This window comes from Sparus aurata, chromosome 6 (assembly GCF_900880675.1).
Source record: "Sparus aurata chromosome 6, fSpaAur1.1, whole genome shotgun sequence".
Taxonomy (NCBI): Eukaryota; Metazoa; Chordata; class Actinopteri; order Spariformes; family Sparidae; genus Sparus; species Sparus aurata.
Genome location: NC_044192.1, coordinates 5,394,157 through 5,413,332, shown reverse-complemented (window position 1 = coordinate 5,413,332; position 19,176 = coordinate 5,394,157). Strand labels below are relative to the sequence as shown.

Here is a 19,176-nt window from a genome sequence, read left to right as displayed (position 1 = left end):
GGTGGCGGTTTATATTTGGATCCATTTACTGCAGTGTATTGTTGTCGTGCGTCGTTCCTGAGGTTGATAAAACTCCGTAAATTGGCGGTCTGCTAACTTGATCTCTCGAGAGGGAGTCTAACACAGTTTCACGGTGATTTAGACCATGGATTAAACTTACACCGGAATATCCCTTTAAGTACTGAAACGTCACAGTCAATAAACTTGGAAGTGAAGTGGACAGTGTGCAGGACGACACACACGGTAGCTGACATGAGAGGTTCTGATGATTGATGGAAGAGGCTGCAGATGTAAGAGGGGGTTCAGAGGTTTGCACTACGTGTGGTCATTTTTCCTGCAGATGGATCAAATGTTTCAGGCGGACGGACAGACGGATGGATAGATGGCACACAGACAGTTCTGACAGTGTGACGAACCAGACGGGTCGAAAGGTGCAGATAAACTTGGGGGAGATCCAGAGAACCGTGGGTGGCGGCTGGATTAGCGGGACCAGGTTTTTGGGATGAATGGACGGATGATAGATGGAGGGAAATGAGAGCCAATGCGTTTTGGCAGCAGCCGAGCCGCGGGTATCGACAGGGGCAATGCTTTATGGGAACGAGGTGCATCGCTAATGTGGCCAAGTGGAGAAGCCTCGCAGACAGCCAGCGAAATGAAATAACTGCAAGTAATGAGGCCGGTTTGATAATTATCATCATTTACAACCACACCTCGTTGTTTCCTTAATGAGCCGATGTTAGTTAGCGCGAGCAAAAAGGTCAGAGCGAAAGCCAGTTTTCGCCGGATCGCTTCTGCACTGCGTTTCCCAGGGTTCAGCTGTCAATCACGCCGTGTGTGTGCGTGTGCGCGTGTGTGTGTATTCTCTGAACATCATCATTAAACTTATCTCACTGTGGACATGAAGCATTTCTTATTTTATTCAGTTTTTGTTACATCTGACTATTTTTTAACCTCTTTTTTTTATTTTGCATTTTGTACGTAAAGGTTCTGTTCACCGTCTGGATCGTGTTCTGGTTCGGTTGCATCACGTGGAGCTAATTAGCTGAAAACAACCACAGTCAGCAGTGAACAGATAACGACTGTAAACTGGTTTTAAATGAAAATGAACCAATGACGGCGTTAATAATGCAAAAAACCTATAATGCCTCGGGGGAGAGTAATTAGTGACTGTGTGTGTGTGTGTGTGTGTGTGTGTGTGAGTGTAGGAAGGATCCCATTAATTAGCTGGTTATCAGTTTAACAGCAGAAGGTCAGAACCAGCGCAGGTAATGAAGCTGAACATGTGTGTCCTCTGCTGCAGAGTCGCAGAGCTGCAGGTGAAATGAGCCTCAAACCAATCAAGAGTGTTTTTTTCCCTCCGACACTCTTTAGCACACTCGTTAACGTCGCCTCCATCTCGCCCCGCCTCTCCATCTTTTCTGTCCTCCTAGATGCCGTTTCATTACCACCTCGTCGGAGATGTAATCATTGTAAGGAGCGGTCAATTCAAGAAATATCATCAGCACTGAGAAGGAACTCTGAGGTGATTTAAAGCGAAACTCTCGCCAAAATGCAACCTAGGCTTTTTTTGTGAATGTATACGAGTCGAACTTTAGCATAAAAGCATAATTGCGTCGAAAGAGGCACTTTTAAGATTGACAGTATTTTCGTTTTCTGGGTCAAAACCATTTTCACGTCGCATTCAGCGATCGACACTTCCCGACTGGCAAGATGGCGGCAAGAGTAACAAGCTACTGCTAACGTGAGTTGTTCAAAAACCTTCTTTTTAGTAAACTCTGTGTACACAAACAATGTTCTCAATGATCATGTTCATGTGTAGAGACCCTGGTGATACTACGAGCAAAGTTTCATGTTGTGTCGAGCCTTCTTAGTGTTTTAAAAATAGAGATTTTGATGCTATCGTAAAAGTGCCCGTAGCACTCCCATTGAAAATGAGTTTGACCTGAAAACAAAAATACGCTCTATCTTATCTTATATCTTAATATCTTAAAAGTGGCGCTTTCTTTGCAAAGACCCTAGGTTGCATTTTGGCAAGAGTTTTGCTTTAAAACTGCTAATGAGGGTAAGTTACGAGTGAGGGAGCATATTTTTTTCTAACCTTTATTCAGGGTGTTTTAGGCCCGGTCCAACTTAAGATTGGACTCATACCAATTGTTTTCGAGTTCCCCTCAGAACAGAGCCTCAAATAAAGTTTGATTGATTAATTGAACGGTCTTCGACGATGGCGTTCAAGTAAACAGACACAAACTGTCCATTTCCAACATGCCGTCTTCATGCTGTCGTGATCTATTTTGCATCACAGCTGCCATTTATCAGATGCATGGATGCTTGTAATTCATTCACAACTTCAGACTATCAACAAAGGACAACAAACGGACTTGTTCACCAGTCATCAGACATCAGCAAACCGGTGTTGCTTGATCAATGCTTGAGAAGGTCCATAATAAGGTTCCACCTTTACAGTCTTTTCAGAACCGATACCGATCCTGATTATTAGAAAACTTATATTTGGGAGCAGTGGCGTGCACAGACTTTATGAAGGGCAGGGGCGAAAAGAAGGGCACTTTAGTGTGCATTTTGGCTCCCAAGGGGGCACTTTAGCGTGTGTTTTGGCTCCCAAGAGGGCACTTTAGTGTGCATTTTGGCTCCCAAGAGGGCGGTTTATCATGTTGTAACCAGCCAAGAGGGCAGTTTAGTGTGTTTTGCAAACCAAGAAGGCACTTTGGCACACGTTTTTCAACAGTTGGGCCACGATGGGGGGCGACTGCCAGTGATGTGCCCCCCCCCGTGCACATAACTGTTTGGGAGCAATATTCACTTACAGGAAAAATTAAAATCTTTGTGACAAAATGTCAAACAACCAGTAATGAAATAAACCAAAGTACAAAGTTCATCAGTGCAAATTTTCTGACGTAGCCTTCGTCACGTATTTTCCATTTTTTTGCTACTTTCATAAAGTGTTGACATCGAGCGAGAGGATGCTGCGTCAGAGCCCAAGTATAACATTTTGAAATAAGTCTATTTTTCAGACAGCCAATATTTAAAAATATTGTCCAAACCCACTGCAAGTACAGCCTGAAATCTGATGTTTGCAATGTGGGAAGAAATACATCAGGATTCAATCACGTCAGTCAGAGACACTGAAGAGGAGATCAGTCGGTGGAGAGCTGCAGCAGCGTATCAACAGAGCTGCTACTACTGATATAAACTCATAAATTAATACGTGATTAAACGATGATCAGCGAGCCTTTTTTAATTCCTAGTGAGCCAAAAGAAAAGCCTCACAATCTATAAATATATATATAGTGAATCATAAAAGAAAACCTTCACCTGCACTCAATATTGTTCTTGCATGTAATGATATTATAGAGAATTCAATAAAAGTGAGAGTAGGTGGTGTAGAGAGGAAGATGATGTGTGCAAATACAAAAGCAAGATTGCAGAGAAGAGGGAGGAGGTGAGAACAGGAGGAGGTGAAGGAGAAATGCAAAGGAACAGAGACGAAGGAGGAAGTCAGAAGAAGAAGAAGAAATACGGGGAAAAGACGGGAACTCGATGAAGAAGAAGAAGAAGAGGAGGAGGAGAAAAGGTGTAGTAGTTGAGAGGAGCGGTGAGCCGGAGGAGTGTGTGTGGTTGTGTGAGTGTTTAATGAGTGACGGAGCGAAGCAGCCGCTGAATTATAGATGCAGCCGAGGTGAAATTTTCATGAAAACGTTACTAAGCCATTCAAAGATTAGTCAAACAACCTCAGACATGACCTGAACGATGGAGGGATGAAAGGGTGGAGGGAGGGGGGAGGAGAAGGGGAAAGAGAGGAAACTGAAAGGGAAAGGAGGAGAATGGGTGGAAGGTAGAAAGGATGATGTAAGGAGGAGGAGGGCGGAGAGGGATAAAGGAAATGAGTGGAGGAGGTATGGAAGGAAAATGAGGAGATGGAAGGATGGAGGGGGAGAAAGGAGGAGAGGAGAGGAGGGAAGGAAACAAGGAAAGGAGACAAGAGAGGAGGCCTCTTCTTCCTCTTCCTGACCTCTGCTGCTAACAAACATTACACGAGCTAATGTCAGCGATAACTCGACTCTGTGCACGAACCCAGCGACCGTATTCTGATGCAAAGTGATGCAAACTGCAAATTTAGAGCAAGTAAACAAATTCTGTGTGTGATCAGACCGCGATCGGACCTCGACCTGACCCGCAACACGCCTCACCCGGCCAATTTTGCATATTTGCATATTGCAGACGAGCATAAAACCGCAAACAGTTGCCAGCAGCTGCACCCAGAGGATGACTGGAGGTCTGATGAAATGTGTTGCCGTCTTGATATTTTGGCAGATGAAAACACACAGAAGTGTTTGGAAATGTCAAAAGCAGCAGCTTGAAGAAGAGAGAGAGGACGGAAAAAACTGAGGCAACAAAGGTGAAAGAAACCCAGAACCTTATTACAGACTGTTCTCATGTGGATTTGTCAGTGTGGGGAAGAAAAAAAAAACAGCAACACAACGAGTCGTCCAACGATTCTCGGACCGGAGCCGATGAACCTGAAAACTCCTGAAGTCATCACACCGACAAAAAGACGGAATTTAAAAGTGAACTGACGGCGATATTAAGTGAAATAAATGACACGTGAGACAGCTGGAGAGAGGTACAAAGAGAGAGAGACGAAGAGGAGGAAAGCAGATGATGGAGAGAAGAGGAGGAGGAGGAGAACGAGGAGCAGGAGGTGCAGAGGTTTCCATCTGTTACTGTGTTTCTGCTGAATCAGGGAGGTGGCTGAGTTTCTAAATGTCAGGACTCCTCCTGACTCCTGACTGCACACACACACACACACACACACACAGAGGCTGTGAATGTTGGAGCAAAGAGAGCAGAGGCAATTTGCATTAATGAGAGTTTAGTTGGAAATGTTGGCAGAGAGAGATCAAGAATAATGGAGAGAGAGAGAGCGAGAGAGAGAGGGAGATGCTGACAAAGACGGTGAGCGGAGGAGAGGAGGACGACGAGTCAGTCGGTCGGCGAGTCAGTACACAAGCAGTCAGCAGAGTGCGTCAGCAGTCAGTCAAGTGGCTTCACTGAAGAACACTCATGAGCTCTGGAAATCAAAACTCAGGAGACAAAAACAAGCAAACAGACAAACAGAAAAACAACAAAACGACGGCGTTGTTAAAAAAGAAGAAGCTGGTCGCTTGTGGCGTCGTTATGTTGAGCTGTCGGGAAGCTGAGCGTGTTTTCAGTCTCTGTGAGGAAACAACGATCGGATGGAAAGAAAACATAACGGCGAACAATCTTTTTCCTCTTCAGGTGTCAAGATGATTTTCAAAGTGTGCTTAATAACAACAGAAGTCGATGAATGTCAAAAGCTGAGGGTGTGATGAGGAAGCAGTCAGCGAGAAGACAATATCTAAATACTAAACTCAGCAGAATAAAATGTGGGAAATATGTTATTATCATGGATGTGTTGGTTCAGATTTCAATTTTATGTTTGGACAACACTGTGTACGCTCTGGTTGGAGGAAAGGATCAGCGTTGTGGCCTCGGTCGCCACAGAGACGACGGGATATGTCTGAAAAGTCTTTGTTGAGAACACACAACAAACTTATTTGGAAAACCTCCCGAGGTCTCTCTAGAAATATCTATTGAAAAGCAGTCTTGAACAGTGGTCACTGGCTTGGCAGCCTTCTCATCTTTTACTCCATCTCCTCCTCAACCGCTTGATACGAAAGTGGGGTCATAAACATTTAACGTGAACTTGTGAAGAAATCTTTGGTTTGCAGAAACATAAAACTAATGAAGTCCAACTGCACTTAGTTATTGAATCAGTTACTAATACAGGAAGTAAACTGGTCGGTCAGTCAGTCATTTGACCCTTAAACCATTTGGTAACATGTGAGGTTTGGAGATATAATGATACAAATCATGAGATAACTTGGTCTTCCTTCCCTTCCTGTAACAAACAGCGGTGGATTCACAGGAAAACATTCCCGTTTGGTTACTTGGAATCTCTTGCTGTGTCTCAATTCAGGGTCTGCATCCTTCGAAGGTCTCGGCCTTTGCCGTCTTTGAAGGCGAGTCCTTCAGAGAGACCTTGTTAACCTCGTCAGCCGTTGTTAAATGTGAAGGTCTAGCCTTTGGAGCATTTCCTGGTTGCAACACCAGATGTTTTACCCTTAATAGAATAGAATAGAATAGAATAGCCTTTATTGTCATTGTACAGCAGAGTACAATGAAATTGAGGATTTAGAAATTAAGGCCCCCACACACCGCCCAGACGTCCAGCTGCCTTATCCAACCACTCTCCGATCACTCCGTTGCCTCTTGTCTGACCCGTTCGGCAGAAAAGCGGCATCGAACACACTGCTTCGACGTGCTGCCAGCTCCACAGTAGCGTGTACGTTCTGCGATTGTGCGAGATGCAATAAGCGGGTGGCGCTTGTGTTGTGAGTTGTGAACGAGAGGCTTGTGCACGCAACTCTCTTCAAAACGAAACGTAACATTTCATACAAAAACAGCTGCATACTAAACATGCAGCGAGGCATTACCAAACGAACACATATTAATTCGTCCTGAACGAACATAACAACTAGTCTAGAGCCAATACTGCAAAACATTAAAAAACGGGGAATGACGGAACGAAGTGCATAGAAAAACAAAGCGCACACAGTATTCCAACCCTCCCACACAGGCCTGCAAAAGTGATGATCTACGCCACGCGATGTCGCTATTTTCTCTTTTTCTTTCTTCTTTTTCGGGCGCGCAGAGAAACTTGGGCCACGAAGGATAGTAGTGGTGCATCTTCCAAAACGGGGGGCTCATTTGGAGGAGCCTTCTGATTGGGACAGCCTTCATGCGACATTGTGGCGTAATTGGCCTTCAAACGCTCCTCTGAAAGATGCAGAGCCTGAATTCAGACACAGCATGAATCTCTACTGGACTGGGCATGTTGGCGTGCCACACCTCCGTCATCTGCACCAGTGATGCCCCCTAGTGCTGTGTGTGTGTGTGTGTGTGTGCATGTGTGTGTGTGTGTGTGTGGTCTCCGTGTAGGTGTGAGTGTCTCTGGGCAGGACAACACTGAGCATATGTGTCTGACTGACTGTCACTGTGAACCCCCATCTGCTCTCAAGTGATGTTCAGCTGGCTGTTGGCTTCACTGTGTGTGTGTGTGTGTGTGTGTTTCTCTTCTCTCTGCTTTGTCAGTTCATAGTTAAATAAATGAACCAACCTCTTCTGAACTCCTATCTTCCTTTTCTGCTATTCAAACAATATCAACTTCATGTTATTCGAGGTCACGAGACGGATCTGTCAGTGTTGGTTTCGTGCCGGGCCTCGTTGGACCCCTGCGGGTTCAGACGCTGACCATGAATTTGTTTGTTGCATGTCACCCCCCATCTTCCTCTCCCCGTACTTCCTGTCAGCTCTGTACTCCAGCTGCCCAGTCAAGGCATGAAAAAATGCCCCCAAAGCAAACTATAAAAGGAAAGCTGGTTTGGGACCTCTGACCTTGTTTATTTGGGAATCCTGACGGCTGTCTTGTTGGTGCAGAAGATGTGATGAAATGGCAAACAAGAAAATCCTTGTAAATCCCTCATGGAATGGGAGTTTGTTCATGGGTCAGTTCACCTGAATCCAAAAGTTCAACAGACACATTTATCTATGAATATTGTATCCAGCAGACAGACGATATGTTTTATTTTTCTTCCATCAGGCCTTTTCAGTGTTAAATTCAACAAAATCAGCATCGCACATCGCAGCCTGTCGTCAGAATATAGATGTCTAAACATTGTTAATCTGTTGAGGCGTCCAAGTCCATCCAGAAGGCGACTATCTATTAGCTTGCCGACTCCATGGACTCGCCATCAAACCCTCGGCGTACATGCCGTCCATTCCCTCGAGCCGACACTGTTGTGCACGAACGGGCGAAGACAGCTCCCAGGAGAGACGATAATGCTGACTCTAGGGTTTGGCCGATGAACGATGCCGCCGTCCATCGCCGACGGCTGACAGCCATCGACTGGTAGTAATCCCTGACCGTCGTATCATCGTGATTGAAAAGGCTCCCACCAGAGAGCACAATAAGGAGGTGTGTCCCCCCAGAGATGCCGTAGGGAGAGAGTTGTTGTTTGTGATATGTGGGGGAGGAACATGTGTGGCAGCAGTGTGTGTTTTCCCGCAGGCTGCTGTTTCTCTCAGTTATGCTGTTTTTATACCCTGTTTTCTTAGCTTAGCTTCTTTGGCTAGTCAGCCAACGCTGTTTTAAGTTAAAGCGAAACTCTCGACAAAGTACAACCTAGGCTTTTTTTGTGAATGTACCCGAGTCAACCCTTCGTGTAAAAGCATAATTACGACGAAAGAGGCACTTTTAAGATTTACTGTTTTTTCGTTTTCGGGTCAAACTCTTTTTCAGTGGGAGTGCTACGGGCACTTTTACGATAGCATCAAAATCTCTATTTTTAAAACAGTAAGAAGGCTCGACACAACATGAAACTTTGCTCGTAGTATCACCAGGGTCTCTACACATGAACACGAGCATTTGAGAACATTTTTTGTGTACACAGAGTTTACTAAAAAGAAGGTTTCTGAGCAACTCACTTTAGCAGTAGCTTGTTCCGCTCGCCGCCGTCCTGCCAGTGGAGAAGTGTCGATCTCAGAATGTGACGTAACCTGGAGGACAGTTAAGGTGGAACGCTCCTAAAGCTTAGTTCCATATAAATGAAGGATAATTTGTTGTTTTGTCGTTAGCGAAAAACAATATTGACCTTGAAGTTGAAAAAGGAGCCTCATGTAAGAAACAATACTAAAATAAAAAGCTGTAAAAGTCACCTGAGATCTCGCGTGGATAGTTGTTGCTGGAAGACAGTAGTTCCACCTTAACTGTCCTCCAGGTTACGTCACATTCTGAGATCGACACTTCTCCACTGGCAGGACGGCGGCGAGCGGAACAAGCTACTGCTAACGTGAGTTGTTCAAAAACCTTCTTTTTAGTAAACTCTGCGTACACAAACAATGTTCTCAATGCTCGTGTTCATGTGTAGAGACCCTGGTGATACTACCAGCAAAGTTTCATGTTGTGTCGAGACCAACATAGAAGAATAAAGAACAAATGAACAACTTCCTGACACAGAGCTCGTCTGTAGGACACGAGAGTGTAGTTTGTTGGTCGGTCGTTTTACTGAATTCAAAGTTTTTTGTGTGCGTCATGGCATCTCAAAGTGGGATGTTTTGATTGGATGAGGATTCATTCACTGGTAGTTTTACTGTCGGTCTTGTAGCGAGCAGCGACTCCCCGCTCGGCCGAGGGGCTCGTCAGGGAGTCTGTTCACCCCGATCAGCATGTTCAGACTTGACGTCGGACACGATCGGGAGCGAGTCTGATTTCCTGTGTGTGTGTTCAGAATCCTCCTTTCGCCATTACAGCCGGTGACAGTTCATCAGGATGACTGACGTGTGTTTTGACAGGAAGTGGGCCGAGTTTGACAACATGTGGTTTTTTGTTTTTTTTAATAATCGGGATGAAAAGCTGGACGTGACAGCGTTATTAAAAACAAAGCGATGTTTCTGCGTTCATCAGAAATCACAAACACTACTTCTGCTCATTGTAATTAAACGCGGCACTTTCTAGAAATACCTTTTCTCTCCTTTTTTGCATGAATATAAATCGCTCAGGCTTCAGTGAAACCACTCACTGTCTTTAACAAACAGAAAAATTGATGAGTTCAGTCTTTGTATTCTCTGCTGTGAGCTCAAACTGCTCCGGGGGAAAATCAGCCAAACAGAGACTGAGCATGTCAGTCGGATAATCCTGCGCTGTCGACTATATATCATGTATTTGTAATAGCTTTTAAATTATTTGTGGTTGTAATATCTTTATAACAGTGACCCCACACTGACTCAAACAGCAGATATATTATTCCTCGCAGTGTAATTACTTCTCCTTGATGTTCGTTTCACCCCCCCAAGGGATTTTTTAAAATAATTTTGTTTTTTAACGCGCTATTTCTGAGACTAATTCAGCGAATGTTAACGGCTTTTAAAGTGGCTCCTATTTGGATATTTAGATCGTGACGTATGGGCAATTGATACAACTGCACAAGTGTGTGTGTGTGTGTGTGTGTGTGTGTGTGATGAGTTTCCGCTGTATTTACATTTTTCATGCCACGGGGGCAATTTTCCAGCTATCAGAGCTCGCAGCTTAATTAGTCGAGGGGAAACAGTAATATCTATCATTTAAGTGAACCGCTGTAAGGACGGATTTGTGTTGGAATAGCTGTGATTTGTTTCGCTGAAATTTATAAGTCAAATTAAAGTGCCTCATCCTTATTAAGTGCAGGAGAAATTAAATATACAGGAGTTGAGGAATCGCCTCAGGATTTTTCTTGGGAGGTTTTAATTGCGCTGAGTTTGTCCACGGAGCGAGATGTTAATATGTGCACTGTCGAGCACGGTTTTGTTTCCTGTTGTTAATTCAATATCTAGAATATAACTGTAATAAGACAAAGAATCACAGAGATAAAACCCAGATTCATCAAACCAAAACAGTCGAAAACGCTTTGAATGTATTAAACATACATTTATTATTAAAACGTAATGTGTTATGTTGAGTTTTGTATTTAATTGATGCCAAATGTCTCCAACAATGTTCGAACCCGCACAGAGAAATCAGTAATCTCACTCATGATGTGTTTCATTTGGTCGCCTTTATCTTTAACTTCCCGGGAAACATCACAAGATGAATAAAACTTTTATATAGTATGGATCATTGCAGCGGTTTAACAATGATGACAGTAACTTCCGTTATCAGGGTGGGAAATTAGAGTTCGCCACTGGACAAATGCGGGTGAATTTATGAAGTGGAAGGTGAATTTGATCGACACAGTGGCGGGTTAGCAATCTGGAAGAGAGCTTTCAATCAAGGTATACAACTGACTTGTAGGGGGCAGCAAAATACCTGTGATGCCGCTAGTCTGCCGCAAATGCCATAATCAGTAGAAGAAGAAGTAGACAACAGCCAGAGAGAGTGTCTACAATGCGTTCAGCGTGGACTGAGCTGCACCGCGGCGTATCATTTCCTGTGTAAAGCTGGTGGCAGATGTCAGCAAGAAGAGAGGAGCTAACAGACGACCCTGAAGTGGAACGGCGGTCTTTTGTGGAAAAGAGCTCACAGTGTGAGTTACGTGACGCAGCCGGTCAAGTGCTGTGTCTCAATTCAGGATCTGCATCGTTCGGAGGAGCATTCGAAGGCCAATTACGTCACAACGCCACGCGAAGGCTCCTCCAGATGCTCCGTCTTTTCCCTGTTTTTGGAGGATGCACCTCTACGATCCTTCGTGGCCTCACATATCCCAAGACTCTTTGCGCACCCGAAAAAGAAGAAAGAAAGAGAGAAAATGGCGACATTGTGTGGCGTAGATCGTCACTTTCGCGGGCCTGGGCGGCAGAAATCGTGACGTAAGGGTAAAACATCTGGTGACGCAACCAGGAAATGCTCCAAAGGCTAGACCGTCACATTTAACAACGGCTGACGAGGTTAACAAGGTCTCTCCGAAGGACTCGCCTTCAAAGACCGAAAAGGCTGAGTCCTTCAGAGGATGCAGACCCTGAATTGAGACACAGAAACTGTTCTGCTGAAATCAGACGGCTATCAAGGACCACGAGAACAAGTCGGTTACAAATTGGTGTTTCGCACAAGCTGACTGTGATGATGGTGACAATCACAATCATACGTGTGAGGCGGGCTTCATATGATTTCCTGCATCTCTTCAGACCAAAACAGCAGAAACACTGACGTCCGAGCAGCTTTTTAACAGCCTCATTTATAATTACTGTTACTTGGCGACCTCTAGTGGCCAAAGCAGTTACGACGGAAGCAAAGAGGGGAGCGCAACAAATCTGCATCGTAGCCGAGCCGTTCCGCAACGTACATGCAACATCGAATATGGTATATTTAAGGGATAATGCCCGACGAGGTGTCCATAAACAGGAATTAATGGACGACGCGGATGGTTGCCTCCACGAAGTCCATTAACTCCTGTTTATGAACACCTCGTCGGGCATTATCCTGCTTATACCATGGTCACTTGCCAAAGAAAAGAAATTAAGACCATTCATTTATATTTTCATGCGTTATACAATCAAAATATAAAGTTTTTCACAAGCCATAACTACGTTTCCCTGGTAACGCCTGAGGGTTTGACTAATACCTGGAAGAGTCATTACTCTCCCGTAAGGTTCTTATGCAGCGGAGACGTTGTTCACTCCTCCAGTAAATAGGACGGACCATAGATACGACTTGGCAACGGGAGATATTCTAGTCCGCTCAGCAATGAGCCAGCAAGCTAACGCTATGCTAGCAAGATTCAAAGTCAATAACATTGCGTACGGTTGACAAACAGTAAATATAATTTGACAGTATGCTAGCTAACACAAATCAATAACAAGATGTTCACGAACAAATGACCGGCTGTGTGTAACGTTACTGTGGCCGCAGCCTGAAGCAGAGAGCTGAACAGCGAACGGGATGTGAGATTATTCGCGTATCAGTAAATTTAGAGGGGAAGTGAACTTTCTGCAGCTTGTGTGTTACCGTCGCCACCCTGTGGTGTTCAGAGGATGAGACACGGAAGGACTGACGGACTGAACTCAGTGCTGAAAATATAATATTCAGATTTGATACGCCAGCTAGCGCATTAATTTACAGCCTTGAACGGTCGATTTGACTGGAACTACTTAGTAGGTGTTCATATATCAGGAGTTAATGGACACCCTGCAGCCAATCAGAATCGAGTATTCCCCGAGACCATGGTATAAAAACATGTTGTTCTGGATTAACATTGCAAGAAAACCAGAAAACACTGTGTATTTGTTTTATAACAATATAGCACTTGGTGCAGCACGTCAGGGTTCTTCAGAGGAGACCACCTGGAGCTCTCTTCATTATGCATTCTGTATTGTTGCTCCACAAGGGAACTGCCAGCATGGAGACAGAGAGCAGCGAGGTAAAATAAAGAAAGAACGTCAAATCTCCTACTCTCAAAAGGGACTGCGAGTTTTCTTACAATCCGCGTTTCTATTACAGGATCCAACCATCTCCCCCCTAGAGAGACACGATCACAGAGACGCAACCAGAACCAGAACACATGAGAGAGAGAGAGAGAGGAGCCTGCTGAACCAAAAAAAATTCACCCTCCGGCTGGATTACTGGTGAGATTCAGAGGAAGAAAGAAGCGCTGGACATCTAAAAAAAACAGAAAAAGACACATCTGTAGTCTGTGCGGAGAGAAACACCCACTGTGTGTAAAGTTCACTGGTTTTAAAGGTAAAACTACAGAATACCTGTGAATAAATCTGTGAGGTCCGACGGGAGTAAACGGTTGTTGTATACATTATGGATGTAGAGTCGAGGAATCCACCGGGCGGCAATGTAAATGTTCAGATATCAATTTGATCTTATCCTGGATGCAGTGACCTTCACGAGACACACACACACACACACACACACACACACACACACACACATAGACGCAGAAAGTGTCCAAAGGTTTTAAATCAGAATTTTATGGTGTTTTTTTTCTAATATCTGTGTTTTAATGTCAGAAATGTGCCACTTTGGCTCTCATGCAGCTTCTTCTGTCCACCAGTCTGGTTCCAGATATCAGTTATGAGTCTCATTGATTAATTACAATAATCAGTATTTGACCAGCTGTGACCTCATTGACCAAATCAGCGATCAGTGGCTCCTTCCTCCTCCCAACCCTCCTACTTCCAGCTCCCTTGCTTGGATCAGAACCATCTTTGAATCCGGCCTTCAAGTTTGATCTCAACTTCACTCCTCTGATGTTTTTTCTGACTGCGTCTTGCACAGTTGTGATGCTATCGTGCCATCAAAATGTGTCTGCAGACAGATAAACAGCCGGCAGAGCAGTCAAAACCAGTCAATAGACATAATGAGACACACACACACACACACACAGGCCACTGATTGGTCGCACAAGTAACGATGAAACACAGGATCGAACCGGACCGTCTGCCCACAGGATACCTGAAGTTTGATAACAACACGTTTTTAATAACCGACTGTATAAGATAACATTTAATCATTTTAATGAAAGAAGCAAAAAGTTCTGGTGCAGGTCCAAACACCAGCTGCTGCAGAACCTCTGAAGAACTTCTGATATACATCTACAACTGGCAAGAATCTGATTTAAATAAGAATCAGATTATAATCCTGACTGAACGCGACACGTTTGCAAAAATAAGATTTGATACCCGAAACAAACATGATGATGTTTCAAACACACATGCTGCCAATGTGTCACCTGGTACTGTTTTCTTTACTGAATTAATTCACTTTCTGTAAAAAGCAACAGAAAACTATATATAAAAATGTGTTTTGTTACGATCCACATCATCGCACACAACGCTGCGGCGCACAAACACTAATGAGAGTCTACACATGGAGTCAAAGTGCAGCAGCATCTATTCATTATCAGCAGAGAGGCACTAAATTATTAATGTGACTGAGTTTAAATGTGCATCGTTATTTGTTTATTTATTTACCCTCCGATCAGATGCAGCAGCCTGAACACACGCAGGAGTACAAAATAACAAGCATACCGTCAACTCGCTCCTGAGCGAAGACGAACAGGAAGTATTAAAGTAGCAGCCGCGATAAAGAGGTGGTGGAATTATGGCTGGAAATAATACTGCGACCAAATGTGGAGGCAGGTCCGACGGATCACACTGAGAACAGAAGCCTTTCCTACAGAAACCTTTTATTACTCAACCTTTATTTTAATCTCCAACAAACAGAAACAAGGAACGTAATCACCAGGGTTCGTACGGGTGCTTGAATTCCTTGAAAGTGCTTGAATTTCAATGTTGTGTTTTCAAGGTCTGAAAAGTGCTTGGATTTTAGCTTAAGTGCTTGAAAGTGCTTGACATTATATCTCTGTGTCTTGGCAACATTGGGATCAGACTGGATAGTTTTCTTATTACAAGGAGAAATAAAATCAGAGTGTGTATCATCACACATGCAGCCTGGTAGCAATAGAGAAGGATGGCTGAGGAGAAGGTGAATTTGATGCAATTTGGACTGATGACACGTTTGATATTAATAAACTTTGATAAATAAGCGAAAAGCTTATAAAAGTGTATGTCAAAAATGACAATTACAGGGTGCTCTCAGGTCTCTCTTTGTCCCGGTGCAAGTGTACCTGAAGAACGCCAAGTGGTTTCCATCTTTTTGGATAAAAAACTTTGTGTTCTCCTTTAATTTTAAAGTTTTTGCTATCATGAAACATCATTTTAGATGTTTACAGCATAATACAATGTACATTATTGTGATAAAAAGTGAAATAATAATCATGAGTATATATATATTCCTGTAGATATGTATTTTATCCCAGCAATAAGGTGCTGGAAAATTTTGTAAATGACCCTTAAAAGTGCTTGAAAAGTGCTTGAATTTGACCTTGAAAAATGTGTACGAACCCTGAATCACAATGCGAATCAACAGAATGGGAACGTAAAGATGATAACAGATAAGAATATGACAGAATACAAACAAAACTAAGATGAGTAGTTTGAAATCAGAGTCTTGAACCAAACTGCACCGATTTTAAACGTGTGTGTCTGTGTGTGAAGCACTGAAACTGAAACTGACTCGGTGTTTACTGTTGGAACCTGCAGCGTTATGCACATACATACTTCTTAATAAAGAGCTGATGGATGGCGGCACGTCGCCCTTCAAGGCTTTAAAAAGAAACAGATGAGCGGAATAACAGTCAGCGGTGATGAATCTGAGGGCGGAGTGATAAAAACCAGTCTAGTGGAGGCGCGTCTGTAGATAACATCACCGTAATCCTGCGCGGATAAGACGACAGCTTCAATGATCCATTTCCTGCAGAACACGAGGAGAGTCGTTCTGCTTCTGTGTAAATAAACGCTGGTTTACTTCGAGGGATGAACGACGTGTTGGTAAATAAAGAATCAGAAGTCAGACGACGTGGATGTGTTGGGTTTTTAGTGTGTTTCTCCCGTAGACTTCAATACCAAAGCATGATTCGGTGATGTAATGACCCTTTTGTTTCACAGTTAGTTCATAAAATCCCGTCAGCTGTCGTTCAGGTCGCTTTCAAAACACTGGGTGCCTTTCTTATCACTTGTTGCTGGTATCCCCTTCCCTCCGCAACGTCTCCTACATAAAGTTAAGTAGCCTGAGCGTGTCTTCGGCATTTATGCATCAGTAACAAATCCTCCACGTTGACAGAATCGAGACGTTACGATGAGGAACTTCCCCGCTTCTAATTAGCCTTCACACTGGATCTGCTGCTCAAACCCTGCAGTGTATTTAATCTCCTCCCGTGTACCTGAAACATCCCACCACCACCACCACCACCACCTACGCCTCATAATCAACACCTGAGACGTTTCATCGTGCTGCACCGAGGCTGTTCTCATCAGTGTGGATGCAGATGTGGACATTTCATCTGGAAACATGAAGGCACAAATCTGAACAGGCGGGTTTGTTTGTCTACGTGGACACGAACGTTCAGCTGTGCTGCAGAGCAACTCTCCTCACAGCTCCACTCATCCTCAATCTGAGAGTGAATCTAATCAAAACACCTACCAGACTGTGAAGAGACTATAATATAGAAAACACCAGCAAGTGGAGCTTTGAAAAGTGTCTTGAGACCAAAGAAGGAACATTAAAACATCTAATTATCGTGGTTTTTTTGCCAACATCTCTGCTACTAAACACAGTAAGAATCACATCCACTTTGCAGAGACTGCACACGCTCCTCACACAGAGTCACAAACAAACAGACCAGAATCAACAATCCTGTGAAACACCATGTTGGAGAGTAATAAAGACGAAAACACCTCCACAGAGTCGTGCAGCAGCAGCAGCAGCAGCAGCCTCACTGATCTTATCCTGCAGACTCTCTTCCTCCCCCGAGCCTCTCAGTCCTGCATCTTACTGCACAGCACCAACTCCACACACACACACACACACACACACACACACATAGATAAGATGATGCTGTGTGTGAAGCAGAGAACAGGAGTGTGCTGCCGCTGTGTCTTCTCACTCCCAAACCTGCACACCTGCGATAAAATTCCTCACATGAAGCCTCTCTCTGAGTCTGTGATGTATTCAGGAGCGTCGGCGCGGCGTGTGTGCGCTCGCGAGGCCGCAGCCTGTTGCTTTAAATCCCCGCCGCCGCTCGTGCCGGAGGAGAGTCGCATCTCACATCTCTGCCTCTTATATTTCTCTTCTGTTTGTTCTCTTCCTTCCTGTATTTTTCCATTTCAGCCGTTTTTCAGAGCTCCAACACATTCCACGCTGGAGTCGGCTGCAAAAACAGAACTGTAGTCATACACTTAGAGGATTTAAAGGAGATCTGTGTGATGATTTCTGACTTATACATGTATTAATCACTTTTATATTGGAGGGATGTGAGTGGGTTGTAGCCTGACGTGAAAAATTACACCTTCCCTTCTATCTCAGGCGTCCAAACACGCCTGAGGACAATTTGTTGCGAAGCTGGAGAAGATGGAGAGCAACAGCAGCTAACGTTAGTTTAGAGACCCTCTAACATCAGCAAATGACCTTTAAGTAAGTCTATGTTCTGGCACTTGAATGCACCACTCCTGCAGAGTTTGAATCCGGCTTGAACCATGAAAAGAAACCAAAAAAAACACAACGTTCTTTTGCATATTCACACATTCCTTCAACTTTTCATTCAAGCTTGATCAAGCGAATCAAATCATTCGGCCACAATCTCTCGAAAATCTTGAAATCCAGACTGCAGGCGAGCAGGACAAAGTGATGAGCATATTCCCAGCATGCATTGAGGTTCAGATGTGTAGAAGAAGAAACCACAACAGCCAGTCTGCTGATATTACACACCAGGGGGATGCAGAAGACAACGTGACAGAGTAACAAACCCGACCTGTCAGCTCCTCCGGGTCCGCTTCATCGGGACCGACAGTGAAACAGGCTGCTGCTGCCAGAGTGTGTGTGTGTGTGTGTGTGTGTGTGTGTGACTGTATACACACATCCACACACTAACAGAGACTCACAACTCAGATCTGTTCCGGCAAAAACAGTCCCAACAGAATCAAGAGCGGTTCCGTGGGTGAAGATCAGCATCAGCATCCTCATCCTCAACTCTGAGAGACAATAAAATATAAAATCCCCTTTGGCTTTAAAAAAAACAAAACAAAAAAAACAAGGAAAAAAATAAGAAAAAGAAAGCAAAAAACTGCAAGAATGAGACGAAAGAAGGCAAACTGAAGAGATAAACACACGAAAATCAAAATGAAATCTTGTGGGATCAGAGAGAAAAGAGAAGGAAGCGTTTAGATATAAAAAAAAACATAAAATAAAAGCTGGAAATGAACAGAAGAAGAAGAAGAAGAAGAAGAAGAAGAAGATGTGCTTCCTTTCCACCTATCAGCCGAGAGGAAACGCTCCTGTAAAGACTCGCAGGACAACAGAGACACAGAGGAATCCAACCAGCCGCGGACATTCAGTGCACAAAAATTAAAAAAAACAGGAGCGAGAAAGAAACAAAGAAAGAAAGAAAGAAAGAAAGAGGAGAAGACAAGAGGAAGGGAGTGACTGACCTGCCGACAGCGGAGGCTTAAAAACGCCGAAAGAGGCTGAAGCGAGAGGAGGAGAGCGGGCGGTGAGGTGAGGTGAGGTGTGCGCTCGGTTACCGGGCTGAAGCTCCGACTGCGCGCCGGCCAGCGGGGCGGAGATGAACAGCGACTGGAGCGAACCACTGCGCGCCGACAGGAGGGGGGGGGGGGGGGGGGGGGGAGGCCGGGCAGAGCAGCGCAGAGCACCGGGGAGCTCCGTGCGTAATTAGGCACCTGGCTTTACAAAAAAAAAGGGTGCACAGACGCAGACAGAGAGCCTCTTAAAGGAACATCCCGTCCAAAAACAATCACTACAGACGAGCCTGATTGTTGCAGCTGCTCATCAGATCGACCAGGACTCTGCAAACAACACAATACAGGATCAGAGAGGGCGAAGAAGACAGCTGGACAGAGCTCTGAACATCTGTACTCGGATACAAGTAGCCCACAGTTACATTACTGGAATATTACTCAGTTACAAGTGAAACTACTGAGATTAAACTGAGACTTAAAGGGATATTCCGGTGTAAATTTAATCCA

The 19,176-nt window shown here is 44.3% G+C and overlaps 1 protein-coding gene across 4 annotated transcripts in view; it reads right to left on the bottom strand.

Moving 5' to 3' along the window:
• The window catches only part of raly (RALY heterogeneous nuclear ribonucleoprotein), a 139,441-nt gene extending 120,674 nt beyond the window's left edge, over positions 1 to 18,767 (bottom strand). The window contains exon 1 of one of the 4 annotated variants that reach the window (XM_030421226.1): positions 18,622 to 18,767. The gene's annotated coding sequence lies outside the window, so the exon portion shown is untranslated. Of the gene's footprint in view, positions 1 to 17,945; positions 18,046 to 18,075; positions 18,225 to 18,621 lie in introns of those variants that run through there. The other 3 variants (XM_030421225.1, XM_030421223.1, XM_030421224.1) reach the window with 3 other exon arrangements.
• Positions 18,768 to 19,176: the final 409 nt, after the last annotated feature.